This window comes from Meleagris gallopavo, chromosome Z (assembly GCF_905368555.1).
Source record: "Meleagris gallopavo chromosome Z, MGAL_WU_HG_1.1, whole genome shotgun sequence".
Taxonomy (NCBI): Eukaryota; Metazoa; Chordata; class Aves; order Galliformes; family Phasianidae; genus Meleagris; species Meleagris gallopavo.
In genome coordinates this window covers 13676626-13696524 of record NC_139435.1, presented here as the reverse complement: position 1 = coordinate 13696524, position 19899 = coordinate 13676626, and the positions used below count along the sequence as shown (strand labels likewise).

The window sequence follows — 19899 nt, the reverse complement described above, 5'->3', positions numbered from 1 at the left end:
ATTGGTACTTAGTTCGTGAGAAAAGTGAGACATAAGGGGGGGATTGGAGGAATCACAGAATCACAGAATTGGTAAGGCTGGAAAAGACCACAAAGATCAAAGACCACCCCCACCATGCCCACTAACCACAGAATCATAGAATCATCAAAGTTGGAAAAGACTTACAAGATCATCCAGTTCAACCACTCACCTTTCACCAACAGTCCTCACTAGAGCATGTCCCTCAACACAACATCTAAATGTTCCTTGAACACAAAGAGAAAGAATGGAGGAAGAAAGAGAAACAGAGTGTCACTCAGTGCCTACCAGTTCATTAACAGCACTGTTACAGTCACCACAATCTTTTCTTTGACATTACTATTTTGCATAGTAAGAATCTGGCATTGGTAAATTTCATTTAATCTTACCATTTTCATGTGCACCATAAAAACACTGGCCTTTCTATAAAAGAGAACTGGCAGCAGTCAGCACAGCAGCAAAAACACTTCAACAAAGATCCTTTTGGCATGATGAAAAAACTCAGCTACCTCAGTTCAAAAGAAATTAATTTAATAGACAATTGATTTTTTTTTATTTCTACTTAATTGTAACATTTTATGAAAAACAAAATAAAATGCATTTTGCATTTGTTTGAATACATGTGAAAATATTACATAAGCCTACTAGAAATTACTTCTGTTTAAATGTTTATTTCTGTTTTTTTCATTAAGCTCTATTAAAAAAAACATTGCAGACTGCAAATGTTATTTAAAATGATTGAGCTACTTTTAAGAAATGAAGCTATTAGCCTAATCCAACTTAAAATAATAAAATGTTTTGATTTCTTGGAATCTCTGTTTTTCCAGAATTACTTCTTTATTTCATTCAGTCAGTGGTAAGTTTGTAATGAAAAGCTTCTATACTTCACTGCACTGAAAAGACTAATTATTTTCACTCTCAGTTCAATATTCAACGATTCCTTTCATGGTCCATTCTGTCACCAACCTCAGCAGGCTGCATTCAAAACTTCCTTAAAATCTGACATATCAGGAAAATATTTTCCTTCAGCTACTTTAGCAAAGCACAAACAAGCAGTCAGGGAGTATCATATTTCAGCAGACAAACATGTATTAAGATCACAAGTAAGAAGCGAGTAGAGCAGTCACATGTGACTACATCAGTTTTGCTGTGCTTTGTAAATTACCCTGCTGACACAGAGTGCAATCAAAAAGGCAGCCCACCAGTCTCTCAGGCAGGTAGCTTTATATTTCTCTGGCACAGATCAGTGAACTGCTAGCTCTGGCAATGAACTGTATTAGTGACAAATTACTATCACTCGATGCAAGAATCTTTGCTCCTGTTTATCTTAGCAGATAGCACACACCAGGGAAATTCTGCAGGTACTACTGGTATATTAAGCTCACGTGGCTGAATCTTAGAGCTATCAAAGTAGGTTGGTAGCTTCAGAGAAGGTTAATATTTCAGTTATTTAGTGAAGATACTAAATATTTGACCACATGAGCAAACTTCAGCAACTAAAGTCTTGGCCTAATGATGCTTAACATTTTGAGAAAACATATGGATATGTTTGGATATCTGTGGATATTCATATCAGACCAATCAGATATCCAATATGCATTAACTTGCCTAACTGAAGAAACTGAGTTGTAAAACAATTAACTGTATTAAATAACCTCCATGTGTTTCCATTACTCCTAAAAAGGATTAACATAAAAATCATAAAAATTACAGAATCTTTCGAGTTGGAAGGTCCGTTAGAGGTCATCTAGTCCAACTCCTCTGCAACAAACAGGGACATTCACAGCTAGATCAGGGTGCTCAGAGCCCCATCCAGACTAATCATGAATGTCTCCAGGGATGTGGCATCCACCGCATTCCTGGGCAACCTGTTCCAATGCCTCACCACCACCACTGTAAAAATCTTCTTTACATCCAATTTAAATCACCTCTCTTCTAGTTTGAAACCGTTTTCGCTTACCCTATCACAAAAGACCCTGCAAAAGAGTCTGTCCCCTTCTTTCTTACACACCCCTCTTTAGATACTGAAAGATCACTCTCAGGTCTCTCCAGAGCCCCAGCTCTTTCAGCCTGTCCTCGCAGGGGAGGCATTCCATCCTTTGGATCATTTTTGTGGCCCTCCTCCGGATGCACTCTAACAGGTCAATACCTCTCCTGTACTAAGGACTCCACATCTGAATGCAGTACTCCAGCTGAGGTCTCAGCAGAGCAGAGAGAGAGGGGGCAGGATCACCTCCTCCTCCTTCAGCCTGCTGATCACATTTATTTTGACGCAGTCCAGGATACGGTTGGCCTTCTGGGCTCCAAAGGCGCACTGTTGGCTCATGTCCAGCTTCCACCAGTACTGCCAGGACTTTTTTGGCAGGGCTGTGCTCCATCCTTACATCCCCCAGCTTGTACTGACAGCAGAAGTTGTCACAATACAGGTGCAAGGCCTTACACTTTGATTTATTGAACTTTACAAGCTTCATCTGTGCCCACTGCTCAGCCTGCCTCGGTCCTTTTGGATGGCATCCCATCCCTCATATGTGTCAAATGAACCACACAGCTTTGGCATCATCTGCAAACTTGCTGTGGATGCACTCAATCCCACTGTCGATGTCAATTATATTGAAGAGTACCAGTTCCAGGTTCCAGTACTGACCCCTGAAGGACACCACTCATCACTGATCTCTATCTGGACATTCAGCCGCTGACAACTCTCTGGTTACAGTCCCAGGACCAATTCCTCCTCCACTGAACAGTCCACCCATAAAGTCCATATCTTTCCAATCTAGAGAGAAGGATGCTATGGGGATCCATGTCAAAGGCCTTACTGAAGTTCAAGTTGATGACATCAGTGGCTCTTCCTTGTCTACTGCTGCAGTTACACCACCATAAAAAGCGACAAGGTTGGTCAGACAGGATCTGCCCTTAGTGAAGCTATGCTGGTTATTCCTCATCACTTCTCTCTTCTGTATGGCTTAACATAGCTTCCAGAAGGATTTGTAAAGGGAGCTTAGCCTTTCTGGAGCCTCAAGAAGGGCAAGATCTTCTGCTTCAAGGGAGCAAGATCTGAAAGATGCTGCTCCCTTGGCTGCTAACCCTTAAAATGAGAGTGAGGATGGGTGGACACTGGGTCCACACCTTCCAGTCAGTCAGGTGCACTGCTTACAGCTGTACTCCCTGGGTTAGCTACACCTTGGTGCTCAATCACTGGTTCAGGCCATGACGTACCAGTTCCCATACAGGACCCATAGACTTATAGACATTCAGGCTTCTCAGATCTTCACTTACAGCAGGAGGAGCATTACTCCCTGGTTCTCACCTTCTGAACCATCCTCTCAAAGGCTGTGTATAGAGCAGTTGCTAGTGAAGACTGAGGCTAAAAAGTTATTGAATACCTTAGCCTCCTCGTTATCCATTGTTACTAGCCTGCCTGTGTTGCTCACTAGGGAGAGTATGACCTTCTGGACTTTCCTCTTCCAGTTGACTTATCTATAGAAGCCTCCAAAGCACAGCACTTTAAGCATGTGAAATATGCTTACAGTTTCCCTTCTCTTCTCCTGTGAACTAAGCTGTATCTGGCAAGTTGCAATCACAGGAGGAACCAAATTTACTTATATTAAAAAAGCTAACTGTAAATAATCTTCACTCTTCACTGTAGTTCAGCTATTTTTCTGTATTCATAGGAATGCAAACCGCTGCAGTGCTAAAATTCTGGAGATGTGTAACAATATTCGGGATTAAATAGAAACCTTGATCTCTTAATTAAAAACATACATCAAAGTACAAAAATAACAAGCTTATGATGCCACTCAAACACACCAGGCACTATGGGGTCTTATTTCCTAATTGCTGCAGCATCTGTCCATCCCTGCTTGACTAAAATTTGTCTCCGATGGCAATACGCTACTTGTAGAGCTTGTGGATACACAAGCTTTTGGGTCACCGAATGGCTGCAGGTATGAGCTGGGCTACGTTGCAGGTTCCTACAACAGCTGCTGGGAAAGTAGATTGCAGTGTACCCCTTTGACCAGAGCATATGGCCCAAATCACAGAATGCTTCAAGCTGCCTCAGACCATGGCCCTGCAGCAACACTGGTGGCACCTGGTGTGTGGGGCTGCCGAAAACAACTTCATGCCCTATCAAAATGAACTGACCAGCTCCTCCTGATGATGAGGTGGACCACTACCACAGATTCCCAACACCTGCCGATATCAGAGAGTTGAGGGGCAAGTTACCATTAGCTCAACAATCGGGATGAAACAGGTTGTGGTTGCTGTCCCTTTATTTCCTTAGATGAGTTGCTTGATTCAAAATACAAATTGATTCACCTTACATTCACAAAATGATTTGCACTGACATTGGCAAGGAGTGGGAACCAGGAACCTGTGTGGAAAGGAGCACAGCCACATTTTCCAGGGCTGTAACAGATCTGGCTTGGCTTAGCTTGGCTTGACCAGGCATTCTCAAGTAGGAGAGCAGCTCTGGCACTCTGACCTGTAACACACATTGCTGTCTCCACTTATGCTCCAGTCTTTGTATTTCATTTCTGAAACTATCCTGAGCAGAAATAAACTCAACAAAGCTGTGTCTGTCTTAACTGGTGACTGTGGAGAGGATCAGATTCAGAAATTGCAACTTTCTTGAGAATTAATAAGCTTCTGCAGCAAATCATCAGGATAGTCTAGTGTCAGCTAACAGACAAGAAAGAGAATAAAATCCCATGAAGCAAAGGGAAGCCCAGCTGGGAAACTATATTTTTCACTGATGTAGTTTCTATTTACCACTAGCTTCAGGAGAGTTACTACAGCTTGCTAACCATACATCCAGAGTCAAAACTGTTAATCTGCTTCTGCGTACACACACCATTTAAGAATTTGTGTGTTTATAAATGGAATATGCAGATCACATTTTCCTTTCATAGAGCAAGCTACAGTGTAAACAAATACCTGCAGGGAAAAATGATCCAGCCTTTAAGTGCTGCAACCTTAATGGCTATACTGCCACTCAACAAGACAAACTGGAGAGTTGGTCAGGGAGGAACCTGGTGAGGCTTAACAAGAGTAAGTGTACAGCCTTGTACCTGAGGAGGAATAGACCACATGCATCAGTACAGATTAGGGGCTGACCTGCAGGAAGGAGCTCTCCAGAGAAGAACTTGAGTGCTCTGGTGGATAACAAGTTGGTCATGAGCCAGCCGTGTGCCTTTGTGGCGAAAAAGGGCATGTTGTATGTATGTATACTGAGGTGCATAAGAAGGAGTGTGGTCAGCAGGTCAAGGGAAGTGATCCTCCGCCTCTACTATGCCCTGGTGAGGCCACATATAGAATACTGTGTCCAATTCTCGCTTCCCCGTTAAAAAAAGGCAAGGATCTCCAAGGAGTCCAGAGGATGGCCACAAAGATGATTAAGGGCCTGGAGCAAATCCTATATGTGGAAACACTGAGTAACCTGGTTCTGCTCAGCCTGGTGAAGAGAAGACTCAGGGGATCTGATTAAGACTTATAAATACCTAAATGGAGGTAGGAGGCAAACTCTCCAGTTTGTCTTGTTGAGTGGCAGTATAGCCATTAAGGTTGCAGCACTTAAAGGCTGGATCATTTTTCCCTGCAGGTATTTGTTTACACTGTAGCTTGGTCTATGAAAGGAATAATGAGGTCAGGCTCTTCTCGGTGGTGTGTAGAACATGTGAACAGGTGGAAGAACATCTTTAAGGCAAGGGTGATGAACCACTGAAACAGGCTGCCCAGAGAGGTTGACGAGTCTCCTTCTGTGGAGATATTCAAGACCTGTCTGGACATCTACCTGTGTGACCTACTATAGAGTATCTGCTTTAGCAGGGGGGTTAGATGATGATCTCTCGAGGTCCCTTCCAATCCCTGCAATTCTGTGATTCTGAGAAAAAAGGTTCTGAAAATAACCAAATATGCTTGATGACTAATTGCCAGTTATGAAATTTAACAGTCTCTTTCTTTCAAAACAAAGCAGCTACTGATAATAAGAGATAAAGCAAAGAACAAAATAATATGTTTGTGCTTATTTCTTTCAATAGTTTTCCACCTCATAGAGCCCACAGAATAATTTTCTTTTAGTCTGCAGTAATGAAAGCATTTCAGCTGTGTTTTTTTAAAAAAATCAAATATATTTTCCTGTCTACAGAATACCCAAGAACATGCCAGAAAGTAATTAGGAATGACAGACATATAATGACATGTGAGCTGAAAGTATTCAACTTTTAGTCTGGAAAATGAAACACTTAACAATGGTATGGAATGCATTTGCTCTAGCTCCTTTATGCATAGCTGACTTGACTAATTTGAAAAATAAGAGAACCTGTGCCAATCTGCTTCTCAGGAAGAGTTCAAATGATGGAGGAACTTAAACAGGAAAAGAAAGAGGACCAGAACAACCATACAAAATGCTTACATTAATTTTGCAGAAGAAGAACTAGCATCTCCAAGGCCCTGTGGGTAATTCTCCACAAAAACACCAGTCTGCACTTGGGGCCTGCCAGATTCCTGTCTTTACCAAGGAGATAATTCTAGCCTTTCCGAGAGTGGTGAAGAAATGATCACTTTGTGCAGATAAATCACCATCTGGCAGAGATCACAGATATAAATAATTTTTATATGCAGGTATCTGCTAGCATCATTCAGTTAGATTTTTCTGGATTTATAAAAATCACTGCTTAATAAAAACTTGATATCATAATCTAAATTTTTGGATGGTATGCTGGATTTTGAGCAAATGCCATGTACCATGAAAAATTTAGATTTGTTTAGTGAGCAATAGGCCATGTCTGTTAACACCCCAACTAGAAATTTTCTCCTGAATCTTACCAGAAGTGGAGTTACTAAAGTTCAACTTACTGATGAACAATGCAGGAAAGTTTTATAATGGAGAAAAAATTTCTTCTTATCATGCAACTTGGCAGCAATAGGTTATCCAATACATATCTGTCCCAAACAATACTGTCAGCGTACTTCAATTACTGAGCAAAGTAGCTGTGAAGGATATTATTGTCCTGTGCCTCGCAAGGAAGGCTTGCTGCCAACTGGGTCATACAGTAATCAGCAAACCAGGCTTCAGAAAGGATGCTACATTCCTCCTAGCTGCACCTACTACTGAAACAAATATATTTTCTCTGTATAGTGCTGAAATTTCACTTCTTTATTAACAAACTTTAACAGCCTGACTTCTTTGCCATGCATCCTTAACTCACGTAAACCTTTCAGCCAGAGAATGGCTTGGACAAAAGGAATAGTCTGTTTATAGACTCTCTGGAATCTTGGGTTGCATACATTATCCTTGAAATGAAAGAAGAACCCGGATTATTACAGTCACAGGTCTGCACAAAACTGAGAGCACAACACTTTCAAAACAACACTGAAAGACTTAACAGGTAATCTCTTATTCTAGAGAACGAAAACAAAAAACAACAGAACTGCTGCAGTGGTTCTGCCATGATTTGGAAACCAGCACATGAACACAGCGCTCTGAAAGTTCTCATCTGACAGAGGTCTTTCTGAGCTTGCTGCTGAGCCTCCTATACAAGCACGGCCAGGAACATGGCTGTGTTCCTAGCCACAAGAAGCATATTGCTTCCAGGGGCTACTGCTGGGGAAACGCAGGCCAAGGCTTTCACTCCAATCCTACAGTCTATTCCACAGCTCTTTCTTCACAGCTACATTAAATTCCCCAGCAAAATACAGTGTATGGATTCCCATAACTAATAGGATAGATGAGAAATGCCTTATTCATAAGCATCTTTTCTGTCTGCTGACTTGTCACCCAAACCATAGGGTATTCTGCAAAGTATTAATAAACTCCTAGAACAACTGGACTGGTACTGACTTTGAGTAATTTTAGAAAATGCATCTTCCAGTGGTGGCTGCTGTTCTCTCTCAATCAGCATAAACATCTGGCAACAAGCAATTCCACTGAGTAATCTTGGCAAAAATTGTTTTGAATTTTCTTCATAATCTCTCAGAGCCTGACTATACTCATAACTGAAGACCAAACAGCCTGTTGTGGGTCCTTCCGGCCCCATGATAATTATTCTAATGGTCTTCATGGTTGTTTTGTTTTTTTACTTTTTCAACATTTTCTTAAATTTACTGCAATTAACGTCACTCTTCTGTTCAGTCCCTTGCTGGTAATGAGGCAAAGAAGAGCAACCAACATTAAGCATAAACATGTCTTTTAGGCAAATAATAGCCAGAAATACTAATATCATATAAAACACACCCTAAGTTTGCAATGGTACCTGCAGAAATTTCCCTACCATTAACCCAGTAAGGTCCTGCTTTGCTCTACAGAAAGGAGCTGCCAGGACAGTTTTGAAACCATTATCCTTCATTTAACAGGTAAAACCAGTTTTGAAGAAAAAGTCAAAAGAACATAAGCAATTCTGCTTGTTTTCACTATTTTGAGTGACAAAACAGTGTAATAAAAGGCATCAGGCCTCTTCTGTATTCAATGAAGGACTCTGCTAAGGTTGTATGGTAAGAGTACTAGAGGTCAAAAGCAAAGGACCAAAGCCAAAGCTGCCAAAAAGCAACGTTTTATAGTAATAGAGCATCAAAAAATGTCTGTGCGGTTCACTCAGAAGTACACACTCCATCCTTGATCAATTGTGTTAGAAGTGCTTTCTACTCTTCACATCTCAGTCTCTTGATGTATCCCAAACAGTTTATGCAACTTGAATCAATGTTAGCCTGGAAGAACCATTATGACTCAATGTGCTTGTGGTGCTTTTTTTTTTTTTTTTTTCTGTTGCTTTTCAAACGTCTGAATTCCTCTATTATTAATTTCTTGTGTTATTATAGCACCTACAAATGGTTGCTGGCTAGCTATGCTACAAACTGCACAAACAGAACAAAATGCCCAACATTCATCTTTCCTCAAAAGACGCCTTAATTCTGTCCAGTAATTGCTATAATGAATACAGTTGCTTGTTCTGGCTTCCTGCTATTCTCTCTGAGCTAGTTTCCACATCTATCAGTGCCACACCTACACCACTTTCTGCAGCTTTACTCTCTTTGGGTCCCTTAACATATAGGCTTTATCATGTGCTGCTTCTCCTATACTGGCATCATAGGATACCAACTACTGAATTCATATACATTTGCATGTACTCCAAGACAGATTTCTGTCAATTTCAATTTCTGCTCAGCAAGACAGAGAAAGAGAGTAGCAGGAAAGAAGCACAAGGCAGCTATGCTTATGTTGTGCTGAATGGGCAATTGAAGCCACGGCTGCCTCTTCCTTCTGCTGTGCATAGCTCAGCACTTTCCCAGAACTGGCTTCTCTATATACTGTCTGGAATCACTCCACAAGCCACAGCTTGCAAACAACTGCATGGCTTCTGCCCCAGAATTTTAATAACATTTTTTAAAAGTACCTATTTGTATTGTTAAGATACAGAGTAATCAAAGCATCTAGTATTTGGAAAATGCCAATCCATTAAAATATTAAGCAACATCCTGAATGTAGCATTTTGTCACTGTCCTCCAGAGCCATCCATTCAAAATATAACTGTGTGACAAGAACTAGAGATTACTCATTTGTCCTCTGAAGGAGCCTCCTCTTGGTCTTCCACACATTCTGTCACGTAATTCAGAAAACCATACCCAATCCTTAAAGTCTGCTGTCAGTCAGATGAGCTAGAATAAACCAAAGGAAGTGACTTAGCTTTGTATGCTAAATATAACCAAACATCCTGCTCAGTGTGGATTGTATACAATAAGAAAATACACAGTTCAACAACCTGGATGCATTTTTCTTCTTTATGGATTGTTCTGTTAAAAACATACCGAAATTTGACTTCTTGTTCAATAAACTGAAGATCACCAATCTGGTATTTGCCTTTGTCAACTACTTAATATAACTGCTTAAAAACAATCAGTAGAAGATAAAATCACCAATGGAAGCCTCTGCAAGTAATCTGTCTTCCTCCTCATGGTCAATACTGACACTGACACAGGAGAATTTGAATGTGTTTCTTCCTCCCTTCATGGCATGCTCCTCTTTTCCCTTGCTGTCAGATCAGCTGATGGCAGTTTTTCAACTGCAGAACATTCAGTGGGCTTAATGAATTTCACCCTTAGTAGGCTATACAGGCTTTCAACCTACAGAAACTATGAAAATCACAGAATCATAAAATCATAGAATCACAAGGTTGGAAATGACCTGGAAGATCATCTAGTCCAACCATTCTCCCATTACCACTGCTATCACAAACTAAACCATATCTCGTAGCTCCTCATCCAGACGCCTCTTGAACACTGCCAGGGACGGTGACTCTACCACCTCCCTGGGCAGCCATTCCAGTGCAAATATGTTTGTATATACTGCATTATTAATGTAAAAACTTTATAAGACCTTTATTAATCCCGGCTAGATTAAGGGTTCTAAATTAAATTTAAAAATTACTTGTTTAAGCATATTCAGCACTCAGTATCAGATGACCAAAGGTTGTGGACTGTGGTTCCAGGGGCAAAGGAGCCTGGCCACTATTAATAGAGCAAGGAAAAATGCAGGAACAGAAGGCTGTCTGACTTACAGATCCAGAAGCCAAAGCCAAGGACATGTGAATGGGACTGCATGTACTTCTCGTGGTAATTTTCAAGATACCAGGTCAGTGTAGATGTTTGAGATATAGGGGCTGGTTATGCCTGTAAGGGTACACTTCTGCTTCATTTGAATAGCATTACGTCATAGCCTCTCAACAGACAGAACTGCTTGGCAAGAGCATTCTAAATTCAGTTGAAAAAAAAACCCACCATACAGTAGTAACTAACTGGTGAGAGATATCTGTTTCAGTCTTAAAAACAAGTAATGGCAGTCATTTGTTTTTATTGACACCTAAGGAAATAAATGAAAATTGCAATATAAACAAACAGTATCAATTGCTCACAAATAAAGGGAGTTGGTGAAAGACAACACTTGTTTGATGCAAACATTTTTCAGTACCTTGTGTTTTGTTACAGTGCTGCAAAAGACAGCAACCGATATGACAGTTCTAAAGCACAGCAGTGCAAGCCTCTGGCAAAACAAACATTTTACTCATCCCACAGATTTACCAGGAAAGTGGAATCTTTGTAATAGGAAAAAATCAAAATGGAAATATACTTCTGGGTGTAATTCAAATTACATTTGAGCTTTTAGATAACCTTGATGTGTTTTACTTTTTTGCTGTTTTCAGACATCTCAAATACTCTTTAACAAAATGTTACACACGATCTCAAACATGCCTTTGTGATTACTGGTCATGTCCAGTTTTTACCTTAAGGCAGTACAACAAGAGAGCACAGACTCTGTAACTTCAGTTCTTCCAGCACCATACAACAGTTACTCAAGCTTCCATGTCCTGATCTTTCTACTTAAACATTTTCTCCTTTGTTTCAGAAAGTATCCACAAGCTATATGCAGCACTTGTGTTTTGATCCTTCATCCCATGCAACTGCTTCTCATTCTCTGTACGTTTTCACAAATTAAAACACATGCAAGACATGTTCACCCACTATGGAAAACTTCTGTCTTCTACTCCAAGATCTCTCCTGGTTAAACAGGTACTTGTGTTCCTGAAATAACAAACAGTAGGGCAGAATTCTTTACTATTTGAATTATATCCAAAATTCAAACCTTTGTATACAAAAGTGTAACTACTGAAGCATCTGTACAAAAGTTCTTGTTCTGTTGATCAGTGTTAAAGGGAAAGTTTAATTTAAGTCATGACAAGAATCTTTCTTCTTAAATCCTGTATTCATTCTTCCCAATTAACTTTTTATTTTTGTTGGATCCATAAAGCTTCCATGGGCTCTTACAGAGAAAGCCCTCAGTATACAGGAGTAGAAAAACAGAGGAAAAGGGACCTGAGATGATTTTCACAAATACTTTTGTTACTTTAGTAAAATATTAATTTATTTGTAATACGAAAAAAAAGTAATACAAGTTACAATAAATGCACACACTCAACAATAAACAACATTACCTCTTCCATAATGCCACTACATGCATTCACCTATGTCACAGGTTGATTCAAAGATACAAGCACAGAATGTATTTCTTATTTCCCTTGTACATCCACACGACAGCTGTGGCTTACAGTTACAGACACTAAGCCTGAAACGTCAGTGGTGTACAAAAGTTCCTCATGTATATACTGCTGTCCTCTTGGCTATGACACAAGTTATGCAGGTTTTAAGCATCACTTAAACAGGTAGATGCCACTTTCCTTAATGTCATTGAGTTGCACACCTGCAGTCAGCCAAAGCCTTAAGAGCAATCAAGCAGTACTCTCTGTAGCTTACAAATCTGTGCATACCTTGTGGTGGGCACATATCACTGCAGAAGAGTGCCTGAACCCAGCAGAATAAAGAACACTCACTCTCTTAAAGCCATCTATTATGCCGAGGAAAGTGGTTATCCAAGAAAAATACTTCAACTAAGAAGCAGCAGAAAGGAGGCACAGGCTGCTTCTTAGGAAAGTGAATGCTTTTTTGAAATGGCACTAAACTGATGTGGCCAGGTGCATTAAATGCACCCTGGTGCTGGACAACAGAGGAGCTCAGCACATGGTCCCACTAAAATGGCCCTCCTCCCAGACTGCTCCCGGTTTGGGGCTGCAGCTGCTCCATGCAGCACAGGCTGTCCTGCACTGCGAGCTGGCAGTGACCCCATCACATAACCAGCACAGCGCTGCCAACACCAGCACCCTGAGACTCAGTGCCACTGCCCTGAGCTCAGATATGTTGTGAAATTCGCTCAATCTCTCCCCATTCCTTTTGCAGTAACAGTGCAGCCACGAGCACAGACAGTCCATCTGTGCATCCTGGACGAGCAGGTTAGCATTCACTGCCTAGTTCAAGCACAAGTCAAGTCTCTAAGTTTTGGCTGTATGTGTTTCAGTTACATGTGCAGATGAGACAAGAACTTCTGCACAAGAATTCAGGAATGAAAGGCAGCATTCCCTACAGCACACCACACATCAGTCCTTATGGTGGCTTAACTCGCTGTGCAAGGATGGAGCTGCAACATGCCCTACGATTGTTAGGAATCAACTTGGATGGCTAAAGCCCCACAGAAATGGGAGCTCACAAGGCTTGACTTGTGCACACTCAAAAGTACAGACTGCTGTGCAGAGCTGCAGAGCCCTGACCATGCTCTGTTCTGTACTGCTTACTTAACATTTGACTCAGTCCTTAGAGCTGCTCTATGCTTGAGTTCACACTGTCGTAGTCATTTCAAAAGCCACAGGGTCAAGAGTTTCTTTAAAAGCAGAAATTTCATAGCATTCCTTGGACCTATCTTTTGTTCATACTGAGATACTGATGGATTCCTTCTCTTATGAAGACAATCAGCAATCAAATGCGGAGATAGAAGTGATGAACCAGCCTAATTGCTTTCCTCCTCTTGATTGTTATCATAGAAGATTTTCCTTATCCTGAGCACTTCTGGTAAAGCTTGGATTCATATGACACCATGCTCAGGCTTCTTCAATCTGTGCAATGCAATGACAAGGACTATGATCTAGAAGGAATCCTGTGTTTTTATCTCTTCACATCTCTTTTACAGGGTCACATAAAGCAACAAGCAATCTCCTGAACAATCAAAACAGCAGCCAGTTTGAGTTCTTCTGGATGAAAACAGTATATCAGACATCACTCAAAATAATTACAAGTGATAAAGTAGGTTCACAACATTCTTTGTGAGCAAACACAATTTAACAAGCATTCAGTAGCAAATTCAAACAATACTTGCAGTCATGCGATAAAGAAAGCCCAATGCACCAATCCACACTGAAGAATTCCTATGTGTGTGTGAGAAACACAGGCAAATAAAGGAAAAAGGAACATGAAATATAGCAGAAATCTGGCTGCTACCTGAACATTTCAAAGCAGCTGGGAACTCTGATAAGGCATGCAGTTTTGAAGTGAAGCAAAAGCTGACAGGCATGCTCATTTAACTGAGACAGCTAAAAAAAAAATTGTCAGTCCTGTTGGTCTGTTTCTTCCAGTCTAAAAAGTCTACAGTTAGATCCTCTTCATCCAATCCCCGCAGCCCAATAGGCACAGAAGGAATTGTCTGGATGTATCAGTAAGATTGAGCAAAGCACTGAATAAAACACAAAACTGTTAGATCCTGGACAGTCATGTAGACATCTGTTCACAGAACTGAGTAACATTCGTATGATTTCTATTTACAAGTTACCAACAATGCATTCTGAGCTGAATGGGAAATAGGGAGCCAGTCTGCATGGACTTCACCCCATGGTATTTCAGAAGTGCAGCCAATTTTCAAGGCTAGAAACAGCTGTTGGATGTTTCCACCTATGTAAGACAAAGTAAAAAACACTTCTATCCTCCCCAGATTCTAGGCTGGCCAGACCTAAATCGCTGTTGCTACAAAGCTGGGACAGTGAGTACATATATCAGGCTTCCCAGGGCTGCAGAGCCACAATAACCTGGGTACAAACAGATCAACCCTTAGCACTGTGCTGGAACACCCTCTGACAATAGGTCAGGATTTGTTTTTTCTCCTACTGAAGGGTCAAGTTTTACCAATCTCATTTTCTCCCAAGGCACTAAATCTTCAAGTACAATTTAAGCACTCGAATGATGCAACACGATGGCGAGGAGACCAAGCTGTTATTAATAACCTAACGCTTTCCAACTAACCCACAGAGTTATGTGTTAGCTGCTGACAAACTGATATTGCATAAAATCATCTTGTGGAGCATAGGAAATACGGCTTTATGTTTAGACTGACTGCCTCTAAACTGAGTCTGAAGACTGCAACGGACTTCCAGCTTTTCAGTTCTACACTTTAATTATCTCCATATTATTGATCAATGTAAACAAATGATACCCAAAAGTAACTGATTTTCATACTTGTGTCATTTCTGCTCTAGGATTTCATGCATGATCTTCTTAAGCGATCAGAGACAGAAACAATTTGCCTTAATGAGTGTAAAGCCGATGAAGCATCTTCACTTCATACACTATAAGCTTCATTTCCCACGTCCTACACTACATGGCCATCTGTTCTTGATCCTCAGGCTTAACAGGTCTAGCACTGCCATACCCTAACTGTGCATCTCTGTATGACTACAGAAAAGGTGAGAAAGGAAAGTGTAACTCCTTCCTCACTGGAGGAATAGTGTCTATTTTCTTAATGCACAGGTTGGCATTTTATCCTAAATTTACCAAACCTCCACCCCTTCCCATCCACACTCCCCATACAGAATTTGTTCGTCACTGTATTTCCAGAGCTCTCCATACAGATCCGTTCTCCATCCTCTGCCCATACCACCACATTCCCACACCATGCATTCTTTCTGTAAAGGAACAGAGGCCATCCTGTAGAGTGCAGTGCTATACAGGGAAAAGCAACATGCCTGAAGAACACAGAGTCACACGGCTGAGCATGTTTTAGAAGATACAGATATCTACATCACGGTAGGTATGACTAGCTAAACTTCTGGAGCTTTAAAACTCATAAATGAAGACTGCTTGATTACTGCCACAAGCATTTACTTACTGGCTATACTGATAACAAAGGAAACAGACCGCTTTCCACCTGAAAAGTTACCCCTATCTGCAGTCACACGTCTCAGGACAAGTATCTCACACATCAGCAATCATCAGTACTCAAAGCACAACACTAGGCAAGGATGCCTTCTCACAGCCACTTCTTCACAACACTGTGCCTCTGAAATGCTCAGAACTCCACTTTAGATAAGATATTAAGTCCCATCCTACTCCAAAACACTCTGAAGTGCTTCTGAACGTTGTATTAGTTTGTTATCAAAAAAAGCTTCTGGTGATGACTTTCCAGCTAGATATGTCATGCTTAAGTGTATTTTCATTTCATACCTGCAGCACACGTGACGTAGCAAACAACTGTATTTCTGGAAACAGCCCTTGCAGTTTATTAGGAAAATTTATGACTCATACACCAAGAACCAGCTCCTGGGTAAGACAACACTCATTACATCCCCCATGAATTAAAATGATACGTAAAATAAACATCCACCTCACAAGAACTCATCTCAGGATTTGTATGCAGAAAAGAAAAATTTCCCTTGTGATAAACTGTAGGAGCACGAAGTGCTCTTTCAAGTCATGACATAAATCTGATTTCTCCTTATGTTAGCTTCTTGCCTTTGCCACTGTTGCAGTGCAGCCTCACCACCTCACCACCTTTCTGCTGTCTTTCTGATGCTGCATGCTTCCTGCAATTACCACCCAGCTCACATGGGACAAAACTCATCTTGCCATCAGATCAATACATGGCGAAAGAACCAGCACGATCCTCTCCGTTCCAAGGAAAGGAGCCCTTCAGCAAGGGACTCCTCTGTGGAGCTGTTATTGCACTGCTGTTATCCCTGCCTTGCCTTTCCCCACCACCTTCTTAATAATACTGTTTTTATTTATTCGCAATGCTTTTAAATTGTTTTGATGCTTGTCTTAAGACAGAGATGGCTTCACCTGGATTGTCACATCTGACAAAACTATTTATAGTCTTCAATTACAAATAAGGAAGCCTAAGCTTATTTGCTCATCTTGTTTTCGGCCAGTATTACTGGCTTTTATTTTGTCTGTGAAAAGATGGCATTTCAAATAAGATACACAAAATTTTATTTATTCAGCCTGATGCCCCCATTAGCAGCACAAAATCAACATTAATTTTGATTAAAAAAAGAACAACAAAAAACAATTTCTGAAGCAAAAGAGAGCTTCCTTTGAAAGAAGCAAGGACAATCTTTACACACAATCAAGGGAAAAGTACCCTTTTAGTTATAAAAGCTAAATGGGCAGACAATGGAAAAGAAGAGCACCAACCCAGAGCAAGTGAATGACCGAAAAAATCTGTTTCAGCCTTCTCTGCTGGACATGGGCACAGGAGGCAGCAATGCAGGCTCAGGGCAGCAGGACAGGATAGGGCAGAGCAGAGCCCCCGCACCCACAGCACACCCAGCACGGTGCAGACAGCCAGGAGCTGCACCCTGGGCTGTGGGGCTGCAGATTCACACACCCACACGGCACTGATGTGTGCTGCACCCATGTACCAACAAAACATGCCTGGGGTACCTATGGCTTCCCAATACAGCACAATAAATTTCAGTGGTTATTTTCATTAATTTAATAAAAGTATCACTGAGGCTTATTGGCAGTTTTAAAGATGATTCCTCAGGGAAGCCATGCAAACTGTGTTGTCTGTAAACCTCTTATAATTACTAAAGCACACTGACGTCCTGAATTAGCACAGCAAGCAGCAGTTCTAGTAATGCCAGACAGAGATGTGGTGGAGATGAAAGGCACTGCATTCCTATTTAAACACTTCAAGCTGTCTGAATAACTTTCAGTAATACTCATTTTTATCACTTAGAGCCACAGAACATTTCAATTGCAACCTAATCTCAATATTAAAAGCAGAATCTTTTACACAGATTTGAAACAAAACTTACCAAACCTCCTTACACTGATTGTTCCCAACTGTATCTTCAGCACCAGCGTGAATGAACAAGTGTATGAACAACCAAACGTGCACCACAGCTGGGAGAGTTTCAGATTTACTACCTACTTGGTGAGCAATTTTGCTTCTCCCCATTGCTTAAAGGTTCACTGGATTCCTAAAATGAGATCCAACTCAAGCAGCGGACCACAGCCTTTTCACTGCTCTGCTCTTACATCTTACTTAACCACAAGCGGAGATGCGGCCAGGGGTGCATCATCTGTGGTTGTGGCATAAGGAGAGAACGAAAGCCCCGACTGAATACGGTCCGTTAATGTGCTGCATTCTGAATAGTGTACCGCTGTTAAAGAATGAGCAGCCACACACCTGATGGCTGCCACCACTCCCGAGAGTTTGCAGCGACAGTATTGCTGTGAGAAAGCACCGGCTGTGCCTCCAGCAATGCCTCCTGTGTGTTTATGGCAGAGCGGATGCAGCATTTGTCCTTAAAAACACACTCTTCAAGTTTTCCTGTGCAACACTTACAGTGGACCACACACTAAGAAGCAAGATCAGATATATCTGGGCACGAAACGGTTGGGATTTTTTCCCTCACCTCCCCTCCCCCCCAAAAAAAAGGGAGAAAGAGAGGAAGAGAGAAAAAGAGAGGAAAAAAGAAAAAGAGAAGAAGAGAGAAAAAGAGAGGAAGAGAGAAAAAGAGAGGAAGAGAGAAAAAGAGAGAAAGAGAGAAAAGAGAGAAAAGAGAGAAAAGAGAGAAAGAGAGAAAGAGAGAAAAGAGAGAAAAGAGAGAAAAGAGAGAAAAGAGAGAAAAGAGAGAAAAGAGAGAAAAGAGAGAAAGAGAGAAAGAAAAGAGAGAAGACTGCCCAAACACAGAGCAGAGCAGACCCTCGGGGCAGGACGTCAGGACGCGGGCAGCACCCACCGCCCCGAGTCCGCTCTTCACACCCGCACAGAGCGCAGTTCCCCGCAGCGCCCGCGCCCCCCGGCCCTTCCCCAGGACGCGCACCGCGGCCCGGCTCCACGCTCGCGGAGCCGGGCCGCGCCCGCAGCCCGAGGGGTGACGGAGCCCGCGCCACACGGCACGCACGGAGAGCGGCGGCCGCCACCTGGCCGCCAGCAGAGGCGCGAAGCTGCCGCCCGCTACTCACCGCCCGGCTCAGAACTTCCCCCAACTTGCCCGACGCTCCCCGCCGCGGCCCCGGCACCATCGGGGCGCCTCGGGCTGCAGCGGCCGCCGTCCGCCCGGCAGCCGCGGCGGCGCCGCTGGGCACGCGGCGGGCGCGGCGTCGCGCGGGCCGGGCCGGTCGCAACTTGCGAGGAGGTGAGGGTCGCCCGCGGCCGCGCCCGCAGCGCCCTCCCCTCGCGGGCGGGGAGCGCCCGCCGCCCCCGCCGCCCCCTCCGCCGCCGGGCCGCGACTCACTTCGCTCGCGGGAGCCGGCAGCCCCCTCCGCGCTGCCCCTGCGGGCCGGGGCGCGGGGCTCAGCGGCCGCCGCCTCCGCCGCCTCCTCCCATGGCCGCCGCGCCCCGCTCGGCAGCTCGCTGGCTGTCAGCCGCGGGAAGGAGGGGATGAGGGAGCGGGGCCGGCGGCGCGCCGGGGGAACATGTCTGTCGGGAGGGGCCGGCGGCCGCCTCTGCTCGGGGGAGGGAGTGAGGGAGGGAAGGAGGGACGGAGGGAGGGAAGGAGGGAGGGAGGGAGGGAGCCGGGCGGGGCGGGAGCGGTGCGCGGGGGGCTGGCGGCGGGGCTCGGCGCATTCCTGGGAGCGCGGCTGGCCGCCCGCCGCCCGACCGGGGAGCGCTGCGCCCGGCGGCTCCGTCTAGGGGAGGAGTTGGGCTACTGCAGCGCATCCCGCAGGCCGCGGGCTGAGCCCGGCGCCCCGCGCTGTCCGCTGCCCCTGCCCCGAGGCCGTGCCCCCTTCATGCCGCGGCTGTGCGATTCGCGGAGAGGCGGCTGTGGGCTGAGGGAAGCGTTGTCTCATGGGTGCTCGGCACCGTGCTGCAGCTCTCGGGTAGGCAACGGCTGTAGGCAGAGTGCCTCGTAGGGCTCCTCCTGAAGTCAGACTGGTTTCTCTTTCGACACTTTTATAAAAGAAATTACCCCAAATGAGCATATCCCACATATTTTACCACCACATCCCATATTTTACTTGGGTATCACACTGCTGAAGTACACGTGTGCAAAAGTGACCTTGGCAGCGACGTGCTGATCTGTGAGGCCGTGCTGCAGCTTCCCTGTGCTGTGCAGCGTCTTGCGCCTCATACCACAGGGGGAACAAGGGCCACACAACACTGAAGTGTTGCAACGTTTCACAGTCACTGGGTGAAATGACTGGATAAGCCGTGATGGAAATCATGTTCTGAAATTCACCCAGAATAAAAGGGAATCACAGCTTCCCTTGTGGTAGGACAAGAGTTCA

The 19899-nt window shown here is 43.5% G+C and overlaps 1 protein-coding gene across 2 annotated transcripts in view; it reads right to left on the bottom strand.

Moving 5' to 3' along the window:
* The window catches only part of GHR (growth hormone receptor), a 132357-nt gene extending 113264 nt beyond the window's left edge, over positions 1 to 19093 (bottom strand). Inside the window, exon 1 of one of the 2 annotated variants that reach the window (XM_085212789.1) lies at positions 18906 to 19093. The gene's annotated coding sequence lies outside the window, so the exon portion shown is untranslated. Of the gene's footprint in view, positions 1 to 18633; positions 18771 to 18905 lie in introns of those variants that run through there. The other variant, XM_085212790.1, reaches the window with a different exon arrangement.
* Between the last annotated feature and the right edge of the window lie 806 nt (positions 19094 to 19899).